The sequence below is a fragment of the Epinephelus lanceolatus genome, chromosome 8 (assembly GCF_041903045.1).
Source record: "Epinephelus lanceolatus isolate andai-2023 chromosome 8, ASM4190304v1, whole genome shotgun sequence".
In the NCBI taxonomy this organism is placed as follows: Eukaryota; Metazoa; Chordata; class Actinopteri; order Perciformes; family Serranidae; genus Epinephelus; species Epinephelus lanceolatus.
Window position 1 is genome coordinate 26,368,412 of NC_135741.1, and position 15,181 is coordinate 26,383,592.

The window sequence follows — 15,181 nt, forward strand, 5'->3', positions numbered from 1 at the left end:
ATTCCCATTTACATGCTACCCGGCATTTTAGCCTAATTAATATCTTTAGACGCCTCCTCCGCATTATGTTGCAACATCAGTTTCCCTCCAGTATTCAGCCTCATATCTCTCTGTCATGTTGCTACTGTGTTAAAAACCTTTGAGCAGATTCTGGAATAACACTGTGCCTTGTACTATTCATCTCACAGCCACATGAAAACTGAGTCAGACAGCAGAGCAGTTGGATTTCAGCAAAATACTGTCAAAGCTCAGATTGTGATTCATCACTCCATTAAGGTGCACACACATGTTAAACGCTGTTGAATAAAGCGGTTGGAATGCATGTCTTAATGTGATTATGCTCTCTCTGAATATGAACGCATTCAGGTTAGGGTAATTCGAAAAGTGTATTTACATGGTGATTTATAATTCATTGTCTGAATTTGGTAAATTATTGAAAAGTTGTGGTCCTTGTGAGCTCAGTCGTTGAGCTATTGAGTCTTCTTTAGTGAAACGTCTGAACAATAGAAGAGCTGTTGTTCAGGGCTGCTGGAATGAAATGTTGTGCAGCCGAGAGGAAGCAGCGGCATGCTTTTGGGTCTTGCTCTTCCTGTGTTGTTGGCACAGAGACGTCATCCAGCCAGTCACGCTGGGGTCAGAGGCTCTGAAAATAGCCCTAAGGGGATTCGGGCTGCACTGATAGCATACCTGCTGTTACGTTGAGATGTTATCCAACTGCAAGCCAACCCAGGCTCCCTCCCAGCTGCTTTGGATTGTTCTGCAATACCTCACGCAAAGATGGAGTGGGGCCATTACACCTCTGGCTCTGTAGCACTCCCTGCAGACATACACATGCACGTACTTACACCTGCACAAACATGCATGCACGTACCTGCAGCCATGCACTGCATCGAGGTCTGTATATGTTTGCCTTTGCATGCACAGATCATCATGCACACACACACACGCATGCGCGCATCAAACCAGATTACGCTGTCACTACAAAAAGCTTCGTAGCAGCAGCACAGGCAGGCTGGCTTTTCACAAAGGGTCATAGTTGACTGCAAATTACAGCTGGTGGCTGACCAAGGCCGGTGATGGATCTCAATGCACTCTGTGTTTACCCACACACCTGCACCCCCATAGATGGGAGAGACGGCGAGCACAGCCGAGAGCACACAGCCATTTTGTAACACCTCAAGGAACTCTCCCTCCTCTCCCTGTATGAGGAATAGATGAGGTGGTGCCATTAAGTGAATTTGCTGTTATTTCCCCAGGCTCTTAGCTGAAGATGTCAAACCTCAGCCAGCGAGGCAGCCAAGGATGACTGCCGACTCAGGCAGAGGCAAACACACGCACACACACACACATGCTCCACACTCTCTGCTACGCAAATGATCAGCTTTCATGCTTCTGTGTAATTTATCAAATTGCTTGGGCATGTGATGAATGGGCCCAGATCTCAAAAGGAAAAAAGACATTTAGTTTGCATTAGGTCGCTGTTATGCCCATGTAACAGCTAAGAATTTAATTACAGTAAATGGTAAACATCGTATTCACATTTTCTGAAACAATAATTTAGTAGGTCTAATTGCTTTGTAGTTTCACAGACTTACACTTGAGCGATTAGTACACAAGTGGAATCGGCTTGTTAAACAAAAACTGTTCAATCCTATTACTTATACTACAGACTACTGTGTTCTCTTAGCGTGTGGAATGAGCAAGCGGGCTTAATGTTGTCTACATTTTCTCACAAATGCCTGCACTCACACATCCTTACTGTAGAAGAGGCTGGTTCTCTCCTGGTGATTTGTCACAGTTCCCCATTGTATTACACACCACCTCTCCTTCACACTCCAAATCCACCCCCCCACACCCTCCTTTTCTTTCTCTCCCTCCCCTCCTTCGCTCCCTAAATCATTTCTTTACATGTGTGTGGGTGCCCCCTCTCGCTGTGATTCTGATACTTCATAACGGCAGGAGGAAATTGAGCTGACCTTGAGGCTGCCGAGCTCCTTTATAATGCTGATGTATGGGGCTGTGGGCGCAGGCAGCCAGTAAGTGAGAGGCATGTTTTTATTTGCCGGGGAGCAGGGCCCAGTGTCAGGACACATAACAGGGTTCATTTCTCGCCCACTCGAGCTAGCTAGTGTGCCAGGAAGCTTAGTGTCAAGCATTCAAGTCCGCTAGGTGTGATTTACCTGCATTAGCCTTTGTGTACTGGAATAAGTTGCATCATGCTGCAGATAGAGTTAACCCTGTGGATAGCTTGGTCTCACTTTAATATGATTTAGATGGTGTTGCTGCATTGCAAAAGTCTCACTGTTGCCAAGTCCAGTATCTCAAGGTTGGACTAGAGATTAATTCATGCAGGATTGTTTTTTGGCCAGTTTGCATTTTGTCGTCGGGTGACAGGGCGATCATTTAAAAACGACACCGTCTCTTTGACAACCTTATATCACCCCACCTGTCATTGATGCCATTATTTTTTCAGCATGGTTGTCCCACTTTCTTCTCCTCAGCAGCTCTCTGCTCATCAGTGCAATCAGTTTCCTTCTAACACAATCAGCCCGCTCTCAAATTACAGTCATGATTGAGACCAAGTCAGTCTGAGGAAAAGATGAGAGCGCTTATGATTCAAGCCTGAACACTGCTCAGGAGGTGGACACGATAAATTAATATCTGTAAAATATAATGCAACCCAATGCAATAGCCCTGCAGCAAATGGCACCTTTGTGATGCTTGGGAAATGCATTTTATGAGAGAGGTGGCAATTCTGAGGCTGCGTGCACTTGTTTGGTTATAATGATTTGTATTATAATGTCAGCTTTTTTTCTGGAGTTTAATATCTGTACCACAAAGTAAAGGAAAAATTAAATTACAGCTGCAGTTAAAGAGTATTTTTCATTTTCAATTGAGCTACCAATTAATTTCTAGATGATTAATTAATTGTTAAGTCTATCATTATCAAAATGAATGCAGATTGATTTTGTGTCGATCAACTCATTGTTTAATCAAGAAATTGTTGCATGTCTGAGAGGGCAGAGAAAAATACACCGCCACACCCTCGTAGTGGGTCATTAGTGATGATGAAGAGGAATTACCTGTTATAAGTGCATACATTGCTTTCTAGGAACATTCTGCATAGTATACCTTTAAGCCTCACAAAGTTTAACAATCCTGACCAAGCCTACTCTTGTCATACCCACGTATGAAAATGTCAACATAAATTGTCGCTGATTGCATAATTCAGAACGTTATTCAAAAATCACATCTCACCTCATGCTGCTAAATAAATGAAGAAATGTTTGAAGATGTTATGTGCTATTTGAGGTCCCCTGTTGATACAAACGCAAACTAACTTTGTCGCAAGTCCACAACCTTAGTCCTATGTTTCAAGATTAAAAGACCGACATCACACTGTCCTACAGTCCTAATGCAATATTAATGTAATACTACTGGAAGAGTCTGATTTACTTTGATGATACTTATCCATCTTCCGTTGTAGGATGAATGGTCTTCAAACGCGTAACCAGGCATGTTGAACAAAACCAATCTGCCTTTAGTTTGCACAGTGTCTAGGTAAGGCCCTGTCTACACATATGCAGACATTTTTAAAAGGGATATTTTCCCCCTCCGTTTAAAAAAATAAATAAATAAATAAATAAATCCGTCCACGTGACCTTCATTTTACAAAAAATCTCCATATATTCAAAAATGCAAAAATGACTCTCAGTGCCTTTGGTGTTAGCTGTTGTCACCGGTCTCCCCTCATCACAAAGGTAGCAAAGTGTACAGGCTAATGTTACTTTTTCCAAAACACCTCCTTGAGATCTCATCACTGTTGCTTTGCCTTTGATATAAAGATGAAGGAGCTCACTGAAAGATACAAGTGATGCTCTACACATGCTAAAAGTTTTCCTTTGACTCCCCAATCAACAACAATCCGACTCTTGACATTGTCCCACCATCTGCTGGTCCACTCGGGTCCAATCCAAAACTGCAATTTTTGGCAGACTTTAAAGTTAGTCCACTGTTGTTTTTGTTTCTAACGCATGCTCACAAAGCAACATTAGGGCAAGTGCGAATTCGTTTCCCAAACTTCATTTTACATGTCTACAGAGGTGCAAACCAGAGTTTTGAAAGTGACCAAAAACTGTTTGGATGAGAGGCTAAAACGAAGTGGAAAATATCTGTTTACAGAAATATCTGTGAGCCTTAGCCAGGGCCTTTAACACTTATTCTCTATTTGCAGGCCTGTTGCTGGTTAATTGGTTTTCAGAATAAAACCACTTTAATAGTGTGGCTGTGTGACTTTTCACAATGACAAAAGAACAATAGAGATAACATACAAGCATTCATTTGTTTTCACTTTGTCTGGAATGTTAAATAGTCATTTTAGCCCTAATGTGGAGCTTTGTGTGTAATGTTAGTGGCTGTGGTTGACATTAAGAAGAGCGCAGGAAGCTTGTCAGCCCTGCCAATTCAGCTCACTTCTCATATGGCACCGATCCACTTGCATAACCCCATGTCTGGATGCTGCACTCTGAAAACAGGCAAGGACCCAATTCATTCACGGCCTATCCAACAACACATTGACTGTGCGCAAAATATGTTTTAGCAGCTTAACAGCGGCAGACTAATCAATTGATCCAGATTTTGCCATCCATTGATCTTGGCACACCCTGGGTCCAGGCTATTACAGTGTATGTATGATAATGATATCATTAGCAGCCCGTGGCCGATCTATTAGGGCAGGGGAAATGCTTGTAAAAACCACTCGAACCATGCATAGAAACATTTGCACTGCCAAATGCTGGGGCGAATGGTCCAAATCTACTTTGCAAATGCCTCCCTGTCACTCTCCCTCCTACCCCACCTCACAACAGCAACAGTAGCGTGGCAGAGAGGCGGGTGAGCCTGCTGGTGCTGCTGACTGGCATTCTGTGTGTTGATGAATGTGCCGGCCTGACGGCTCAATGTGCTTACCTAACAGGAGCTGCTCTACTGTCACACTGAGTTTCTCAGTCTCTCCCTCCCTCCCTCTCACTCACCTCACTCATGTCTTTTTTCGGGGGTAGTAAGAAGAGCGTTCCACTTGGTTAGACACTGCAGCCTCCACACTGTTTCTCAAAGGTTAATAGAGCGGCCTCACAACGCACACTAATCACCAGGTAATCGCTTTCGTTTGGCTTGATAGGTAGCTAAGGTCAGCTATGATGATCAGAGCAGCCCTTTTGGGTGTGAGGATCAAGTTGCCAAATATGGTTATGCAATTTGGACTACATTCTTGTAGCAGTTTGTTGTCTCCTCTTTAGAAACCCGTTTTGGAATCATTGCTCATATCCTAACACACTGTGTTGACCTAACACACTTGCCACCCCGCCTCGTAGTGGAAATAGTGAAGACGCAGCACATACTATCTTTGGTTTCTTCATGTTGTGCTGTGGAGGTGTTTGAAGTGGTTAGCATGAGCCTGGTGTTAAAATAGTGGCTTTTCTGATGAGCATGTGCCGGACAGCCAGAGACACTGACAGACCGAGAGGCGGACTGAAGTCATGAAAGCGAAGCGGTTGTCTTTGATGTCAGCCAGCTTCCGAAGGGCCATGGTGGTCGGAGGGGATTGAGGTTTCAGCGTGGGATTTGGGGATTGTCGTGTCTGAAAGGTCCCACTGGGGCTGAGTGTGTGTGTGTGAGTGCATGCATATTCACATAGTAAGACTGAGACCAGGCAGTTAGAGAAGAAAAGGCCAGTTTGTCTTTGTCATCATCCACCCCATCACCCAAGTACGGTGGTCGACAAGGGCAAATTTGTAACAACAGCCCTAAACATTTCCATCAGGTGAAAAATTCGAAAACACATTTGAAAATCCAAAACAAATACATTAACGGCAAACGCTTCAAAAACACAAAAACCTTAGAAACAAATTCAACAGAAGAACACTTCATATCCAGTCAACTCAACATATGTTCCCCAGGCTGCTAGGGAGAGCTAGCATTAGCATCATGCTAACACTGGCTACAATAATCTGTTGCTCATTTGTAAAGTAATATTTGCAATATTGTAAAAGACTAAAGCCAAATGTAAAGAAGAATATGCCATTTAATGTCGCTTCTTTACTCCACTTTTATTCCTACTCACACTCTTTCGTCTTGTCCCTCTCACTCGGGTCAAAAATCAAACTGTTCCACGTAGCGCTCCCCCTAGAGGCCAAGAGAACTTTGTTGTGTTGACTGGATATGCAGCATTTTTCTGTTGTGTTAGCTTAGTCTCTTTGTGTGTTTTAGACTTTGCATTGTTTCTGTATGAGCAGCACGTTTCCATTGTTGCATATGTTTTGGATTTTTGTATGTGTTATTGATTTGGCATCGTTTCAGAAGCTGCAGCACGTTTCTCTTTATGGAAATGTTTTTGGCTGTTGTAGCGCGTTTGCCCTTGTCGGCCACCATACCACTGTGCTCACAAATAATAACCCTCAACTGGCAGAGAATGGAAGTGATCTTGCTCTCACATGAGCACACATACTGGAATATAGGACTGGACATTTCTAGGCCTGTTGAGCTTGTTTTAGTTGCTCTATTGTGACTTGTGGGAGAGACAGGATGGATGGGCAGTTTGTTAAAGGAATGATGTTGCATGCCTTGTGCTATTTGGATACAGCCTTTAGGCCGAGATATGAGCAGATTAAAATGAAGATGGGCTAGTCACAGACTGTATTTTTTTTTTTAACTAGGAGAGAGATGAATCTTAGTGTGTGTGTGTGTGTGTGCTTGATGCCCACATTGTCTGTCCCTGTGGAAATTCCAGAGTTACTGAAGGGATTGTGAAATCAATGTGAGCTATTCATACTCGGATCTAATCCTCAGATTTACTGCCATTTAATCTGTGGTTATGGCAGGGTTCTGATGGCTCTAATGCTGTCAAACAGATGTCCCTGCTCAGCCACCCAGGTTAGGCTGCACCTGGTGACACCATTGAGCCCTGGCACTAGGTGGCCCACTGTGCATTTCATCTTCTCCTCAGGTGGCGACTGTTGTATGAAAACATGCACTATAGTGTCATGGTGCATCTAAAAGAATATCGAGCCAAATGTTTACATCAAAAATGTACGACCTCTAAATCCTCTTTGGTGAGTTTGATCATGGCGTTGATAAACTAAATGTTTATGTGCTTATCTGGATGGTGTGTTTTTGTGCTATTTTTGACAGTGTGCTCTGCTCACTGTGCTGTTGAACAGTGCTGAGATTGCACGGACAGAAATACTTGGATTTTATTCAATGCACACCTGGTGTTATTTTCAAATTCAGAGAGGGAACAGACCATTTCACATCAAAATGCAGGCTGAATTCAGGAGGCGAATTGCATCAGAGGCAGCGAACGAATAATAACAAACAGTATCATTTTTGTACATCTGGTAAATATCATGGGATGTTGCCTTGTTTTGTTCCAGCTTTGCTGTCAGGAAATAATTGGTTAAGAAACCAGCCACAACAGCCTTTAAAGAAAAATAGCTCAGACAAAATCCTACACATATTCACCCTACTGTGCCCTACATATTCATCAGTCGCTCATTATTATATCTCGTCTGTAGGGTGTCCTTAATTTTCTCATCATAAATATTCAGAGCTACATAATGACATGCAACATATGCTATACTATTCATTATTCTAAACCAAAATTATCCCCTAATTTATCCTTATAATTCAATTTAAAAAACATGGCCAACCATTGAATCACATGATTAGAAAAGGACACAATTCTACCCTACACTGTTTCCACATAATCTTTTAATAAGTGAATTGTTGTTAAAAAATAAATATTTGTTCAAATCAAACCATGCGTCCAAAAATTAATTTGGATTGTTACATCCTGCACATGACTGCAGGCACTAGGGTTGCAGCTGTATACCTGAAACTGTACACTGTGGTATTAAAATTGACGGTTATCACACCTTAAGCATTTGCTTAAGTACAGTATTTTTAAAATAAAAGCAACCACATGTGCACATCGCCTTTCTTCCTCCACTTCCTGTCAGACATTTGCACTTCTGTTTTTGACAAATAGTTTAAAGGTTTGAAAATGATAAAGGGTTGGTTTAACCTGAAAAACCCACCTGTTTACATTCCTTCAAGGGTTATTGTAATTGATAATAATAAATATAACTGTATAAAACCGTGCACTGTGTAACCGTGGTATTTTCTGAGACACTTATCGCACCATGAAAATCTCATTCAGTTGCAACCCTAGCAGGTGCACGTGCAGGACAAAAATGCATACATATACACATCCCCAGTCTGTGCAGTATTAAAATGCTTGCATTGAAATGTAGCAGATTGATAGTGTGTGTGTGTGTGTGTGTGTGTGTGTGTGTGTGTGTGTGTGTGTTGCGTTTCTGGGTGTTAAAGAGAGTAAATGCAGGGAATCTCTCGGTGTGCGGATGCTGAATGTGAAATGTCAATGTTATTGAACAGGTGCTGCGAGGCAGAGCTGTGATGTTTTTATTTCCAAGCTCTTGTCAAGCAAGGCAGAGAAGAGAGGGCTCATGGGATAATGGGGGAGGTTCAGGGGTGGGGGGACTGTGTGTGTGTGTGTGTGTGTGTGTGTGTAACAGTGTGTGTAGCAGGTATGAGTGCCTCGATCTGTGTGTATCCAGAGAGGTTTATTGAGAAGAGGGAAATGAATACTGGCTTGGAATAAATGCTCACAGTCTCCTCGTAGAAAATGTTAACTGCACTGTGAGGGGTATTATTATTTTTGTGTGTGTGTGTGCGCAACAACTTTCAGTGGTTACGTTCACCATGTGTTCAACATTACGCCAAATATGGCTGCCGACTTCACCCATGCATACACCTCTACTGTCAAGCTGTTATCACCTCGTTTGTTCCATTTGCACATCATTTACGTTTCTTTCCCTCTGTCCTCTGTGTGTGTCTGTTCCTCCCCTTCAGTTTTTCTTTTGCAGACTGTCGTTGTGTCAATACTTGTTGAGAGGCAGTGTGGCAGGGAGCTAGGAGGTGAATGCAGTCAAGGTTAGTCAACAGTGCTTTGTGACACTGGAGTGCTGACTAACACAGTGCTTTCTAACCCCCCCCCAAAACGTTTCTATTCCTGCCCCACCCAATGGTCCTTGGTTGTGTACTCTACCTGCCCTTGGTGCTCCCAGCCTTATTCCTCTCCATCATCATCCTCACCCCTCATTGTGCTTTGTCTTCCCCCCTTGCAGCCATCTTTCCCCTACTTTCGCTTTCAATGGAGAGAAAGGCTCAAGCCTGTCAGCACTCATTCATCCCTCAACTGCTAACCCATGCTAACCTACTCTTGTGTTTGTGTCTGGATGTATTATTTCTGGAGCTGTGGCAAATACCACTTCTGGGGCATTGAAGCTTCAGTGAGAAATGTCCACAAATAATCAGTTTTTGGGCGATGGGAGGTGGAGGACTGAGAGACAGGAGGACATTTTTTGAAACATCAGTCGATGCATCTAAAATAACATCATCATTAGCCACTTTGTTAGCATGCTGGTTGCAGTAACATTAGCAACAACAGCTAGAGAAAGAAAATACTTTGCTAATGGCTAAGCTATCACTTAAACTTTTCAGGTGATTTGCCAATCTAGTTGTAGATTTTTGATATGACAGTTTCCTTGGGCATATTTGGCACTCAACTTTTTGGGGTCGTCTTTGTAAATTTTGAAACTACTCGTGACACTTGACTTCGTCAACATCTTGCTAGCAAACTAGGCCTACCACTAAGTTCTCAAGTTTCCGTTTCGAGAATAACCAATAAATAATGTTGATACATAACGAATTATGTTGGATCACTATTTCTTAATTTATGGCCTGTTTTTGGGGTAAAAGAAATGAGCGTTCAAATTTAGTTTTAGATCATAGACTGTAAAAATAATGGATGTGACTACCATGAGGTCAGTTATTGGTTTGTGAACGACTGTTTTGAAGCTACGGGTTCGGCATTACAGATGTAGCCGTCTTGTGTTTTTGGACCCAGAAGTGACCGTAGTTAGGCGAGAGGCTGGAGCTATGAAGGAGCGAGGGGTGAATCTGACTGAGAAGACAGTATTGGCAGACAGCCTTTCACTCAAAGCGTCCTGCACTTAATTATGTATAACTTTAAGCCGTGATAATTTGTGAACGGGTGAGTTATATAAATATTCAACCCCTGTACAGTTGTCATGAACGGGGAAATTAGCTATAGAGACCGAAAACGTTTTTCGTTCTAGGCTGTAAACACGTTTATTTCTGCTGTGAAATTGGACATTTTAACATGGTGGTCTAAGGGGAGCGACTAGCCTCTGGTGTCAGCCTCAAGCGGCCATTTAATGAACTGCAGTTTTTGGCACTTCCATGTTAGCTTAATTTTTTTGCCCTGGAGGTTGCTGCTTGATTGGCCATTAGTTACCATGGCAACAATCGAAGCTTCAAGGCGTTTGAGTCAGCCCTAATTTTTTCCTTTGTTCGTCAATCTACCAAGTATTCAATTGCGGTTTCACTTGCAATTCTGCGTTGCACTTTCAGTTCCAATAAACACATGTGAAAGTGTGATTACCGTTTTGCTATTTACACCCTCCTTTCCTGCCATTTTTTAAAAAAAAAAAAGAGTTGGAAGAGTAAGAGCAGCGCCTATCTGAATGTCCAGAACAGTGGCGGAGAATTCAGTCACCATATTGGGGTGGGGGCTGCAGTTCAAAGCCGACGAGCAGGTTACTTAATGAGTTTGGTAATTGGCTCGCTGTGGCCTCCGCGCATCCCTGCCCTCCTGCTGCTGATGTGTGCAGGAACAGGGAGAGCGCCACAGCTTGCACTCCCTCCCTCGCTCAGTCTCTCCTTCCCTCACGCGACCCATCCATCTTTCCCTCCATCCATCCCTCTTCCTCGAGCTGACTCAAGGAGCTAATGCTGCACCAACCCTCCTCTCCCCACTGTTCCTTTTATAAAGACAGTAAGCGTGCTGCATGTTAGATTTCCACTCTGCTCAATGTCGAATATCAACAGCGTTGGCCTGTCTGTTATTTCCTCAGTCTCTCCCACTTGTTCGCTATCTCTTACAGGCGCGTACACACACACACACACACACACACACAGTATCTATTATATGTTAGATGCTTCATGCATTATGCAGAGTATGTGCATCCAAACAAGCAATTTGCAGAATTTCCAGCTCACCACTTCTGAGTAGTAATTCTCTGTGTGTCCACAACAGCATAATGAGAAACACACTTCCATGCTCAGTTGATTCATAAGTCCAAACAATAAAGACAAAGAGTAGCGAGCTTGCCATGTAATCATAAATGACACCTAACATATTATTCTCAGATTTCAGCACATTATCTCATCACCAGACACATCAAAGGGACAGCTATTCTTGTCTCACTGCTGTTGTAATAATGTGTGCGGTAGGGAGGAAACAGCGTCACATCTGGTTTAAATCTCATTAATTTGTGTATTTAGTTATAGTGATAATAGCTGAAAGAAAAATCAGAAATGACCTTCACGGTTTAGTTGTAATTGAGAGGTATAGGTTTTAGTGAGGGTTGTTTATTGCTTTGTTTGTTTGTTTATAACAGTCCTCCAGATTTAGTGTCTTTAGGGATCTGCACTAGTGAGGCTAGCCTAATATATATTCTGGCTAATGAGCAAGCTTCCCACCTTCCTACCTATTCCCATTAATTTCCATTTTGTACCTTTAAAAAGCCATAAATAAAGCCTGCATGCATTAGTAAATGTAGCCGTCTCCAGTTGCAAGACTGCTGCCAAGCTTTTTATCTACTCCCACAGTTGAGCGGTTGATTCTGCACGCTGTAGGGGTTGGGAGGCCAAAGCACAGCTAAGTGGCTCCTCTTGACCTCAGCACTGATCTCCCAACTGTCTGCTCCGACTGCACACAGACAGATTTTACCCATTCGCTCCCACAAAAAACAGCCTAATCTCATAACACAGCCTCAACACCCTGTCTGTGTGCTGTCTTCCTGAATAACACATCCTTTTCTCACCGCACCCAGTGTTGACACACTGACCGTACATTTGCCTTTGAGATTACCTCTCTGCTATTATTCATGCCAGATTGAAAAAAAGGGAATGTGAGGAAAACAAGATGGAAAAAATTCAAGATGTGAAAAATTAGCTTGAATGACTTGAGTATTTTGTTCTTGTGACCTATAATGGATGTGCTTATTCTAGTTATCACTATCTATCTGTAAACTAGATGGTTGAATCATTAGCTTACACACTGAGAGCAGCCAAGTGTGACCAGAGGAGGGTAATTGATTTCTGAATAAGCACTGGTACTGCAGAAAAAAAAAGCTACAGCCATGTGGGCCATTGCGCCATATTGAGTATCCTAATACGCATGTCATGAATTATAGTGTAGGGAGTTAATTTTTTTTGTTTTACACATTATGAGCCTCAGCTCCCCCACTCAGACTCCTTTAACAGCATGAAGCTGCACTTCCGCTCACTGTCCATAGGGTGGCAGTGTATGGAGGTGAGACAGCCATGTGCTCTGTGTGAAATGGAGCAGTCATAGGCTATTTGAGCAGATTAGCTTGGAGACAGTAACCACACAGGAATCACACACCCCAACCGCCACTCTCTCTCTTTTTGCTTTCATGACCACGGACCCCATGTGCTCAGCCGACTGCTGATGACTTTTAAACAGAGTTTCACCCTGCCGGAATAGGATTTTACTAACTGCTTCCAGAACTAAGCATCAGACACATGTACTGTTTGTTTATCTCGCTGTGTCTTTGTTCACAAAAGGATTTGCCTGAAATGTAAACTTCCTCTTTTCGCCACAGCCCGCACTCTGTCTCTCCATGGCCCTTTTGGAAATACAGTCTCATTCCTCAGAGTCTGTTCTCAGTGCAGCCACGGCAGGCTGAACTGCTCTTTTATTCAGATGAATGAGGCCCTGTTTTGCCTGGAGAATCAGACAGACACAGACAGTCCATGTGAGAGCTCGAAGAATATCTGTGGAAAATCAGGGGCTTAGTGAAACAGCATCTAAGTTATTACACATGTGCATTTGTTTGTGTCACCTCCTATTTGCGTGAGAGTATGGCCACAGAGAGTTGGTTTTTCTGGTTTATAAGCATGTCACATGCTGATCTTCTTTTACCTTAGCTTCACTCTGCATCTCAGCAAGCTGTTATCTAACGGAAACTGTTGACAGTGTGAGCTCCTGTCAAGAGCAGTTTGCTTTTTTGCTAATATATATCAAAGTCTGCAAATGAGTAGTCGGGTTTTACTGTATTTTATAAAGAGAAAATGCTGTGATTCCTCTCACTAACATTTGATCAGTTTGTCTGCCAGGTGGCAGATACTTCCATCTGGAATAAGGTTTACTTACATTCATTTTTTTAATATGCAATAGTTTTACCAAATGGCTGCTGCAAGCAAGTTTCACTCTCTTGAGTAGCTTGTGTAGCTTGGCAAAGAGATTAGACATATGTAGCCTACAAGTGTCTTGGTTTTCAGAGTGTTGCGAGGCTGCCAAATGTGACTGTGAATAGCTATGTAAACAAGATAGCTATGCGAGGCTAGACCTTGCACTGATTGCCTGAAGTGAAATACCATTCCTTGGCTTCTTTCACATTTTTACAACTGTGTTAATGATCGCTAATAAAGGCTCGCTAGGTAGCAGGTTAATTACTAGCTGTCTGTTTGGATTGCCTCCAGAGGACATCTTGATTTTCAGTTAGTCTTTTGTCACCATAACAGGGCTGTTTGCTTGTGTAGAGAAAAGTGCAACCTTTATTTCTTAAAGGTCCTTTCTTCTTTTTCTTAGTTAATGAAATTTCACTCTGTCAAGTACTGTTCTTTTTAGCAAAAGCAATAGTCCTTGAATCTTCATATCCACAAGCGTGCAGTTAACCATATTTAGTTGAGTAATTTCCTTGAGTTACTTTGTTGGGAGATTGGAGAGGATTGTTTTATTGCTTCCCCTTCTCTCAACCCCCTCCAGGCAAAGTCTGTGTTTTAATTAGTCGTGTAAGACCCTATTTTCCCTTAGGATTCCCCCAACTTGTAAAGTGCTCTCTTAAGAATCCATGAAGGCTAAAAGGGGCAATGAATGATTTGAAGTCAGCTTTTTTTTTTTTGCTTGCCTGCCAGCAGTGAAGGGAGAGGCCTATCAGCACTTGCCGTCAGTATGAGGAACAGTAACTTCAAGCAGCAGTCACACAGAGTCTTTGTTCTTTATGGATTTAGTACGTGTGGCGAGGAGAGAGTCACTGCTTTAAAGCCCCATCTGGAAAAGCACTGTTCAAGTTTTTAATATGAGAGGAACGGCTCCTGTAGATAATACCTGCCTGAGAATGGTAAAATGGTCTCAAGGTTCAATCTAGCACATCCGTTTTTTTTCCCCCTCCTCGCATTATGTTTTGGCAGCAGGGAAGTTAGCTTGTTACACTGTGGAGATTTAGTCATGTGTTAAAGTCGAGCTTCTGAAGTACACCCCCACCACCGCTACAACCTAACCCTCCTTTTGGTTTACAAGTCTGTTTTCTTCTCTCAGTCCCTTTTTCCTTCAACTTGTCTGCTCATCCCTGGTGAATGTATTAAATGAAGTTACTAGATATGAGTGCTTAAGAGGCCAGGGCCTCTGAGGCTTGCCAAGTCTCTCACAGGCTTGGCTCAGTCATCCATGTCGCTTTTTTCTGTTGTTTCAGCTACTGGCTGACTTACTTGTATCGCCGAGCACTTTCTCTCTTTCTCTCCCTCGCTTGCTCTCTGTGTTTGCTGCCTCTGAGTGGCTTGTTTTTCTCCAGTGTGGAGAAATCAGGCTAAAGCAAACAGTGTGTGTCAGCCACAGCTTTTGTTAAGTATTCATTTTTAATGAGCGCAAGTGGCTACAGAATCCTATAAACCATAAATGGAGTAGTCAGACTGGGGAGGGGTGAGGAGGGGGCCGCGTTGGCCTTTGATTCAGTGGCTGTCTTGCACTCTTTTTGTTTAGTAACACTTGTACTAATTATGTTTGATGTGGATGAAGAAAACATATTTCAAAATGATAGTTTGTGTTGCTTTATTGTGCCTTTTTTCCTCCTCTCATACGCCCCCTCTGGTTTTGTTAGCTCTTACAAGGAATTGTTCTCCTTTAATAATCTTTAGGAAAAAGACAGTTGCAGCAAAGTGTCATTTTCTCTTTCGAGCAAGCGCTCGGCTCCGTTAGATTTCATTTCCTCTG

At 42.7% G+C, this 15,181-nt stretch overlaps 1 protein-coding gene across 2 annotated transcripts in view; it reads left to right on the forward strand.

Moving 5' to 3' along the window:
* The window catches only part of rerea (arginine-glutamic acid dipeptide (RE) repeats a), a 146,491-nt gene that overhangs the window by 21,428 nt on the left and 109,882 nt on the right, over positions 1–15,181 (forward strand). Inside the window, exon 1 of one of the 2 annotated variants that reach the window (XM_033629296.2) lies at positions 8,929–9,009. The exons of the other annotated variant lie outside the window; for it this stretch is intronic. The gene's annotated coding sequence lies outside the window, so the exon portion shown is untranslated. Of the gene's footprint in view, positions 1–8,928; positions 9,010–15,181 lie in introns of those variants that run through there. 2 annotated transcript variants of the gene reach the window in all.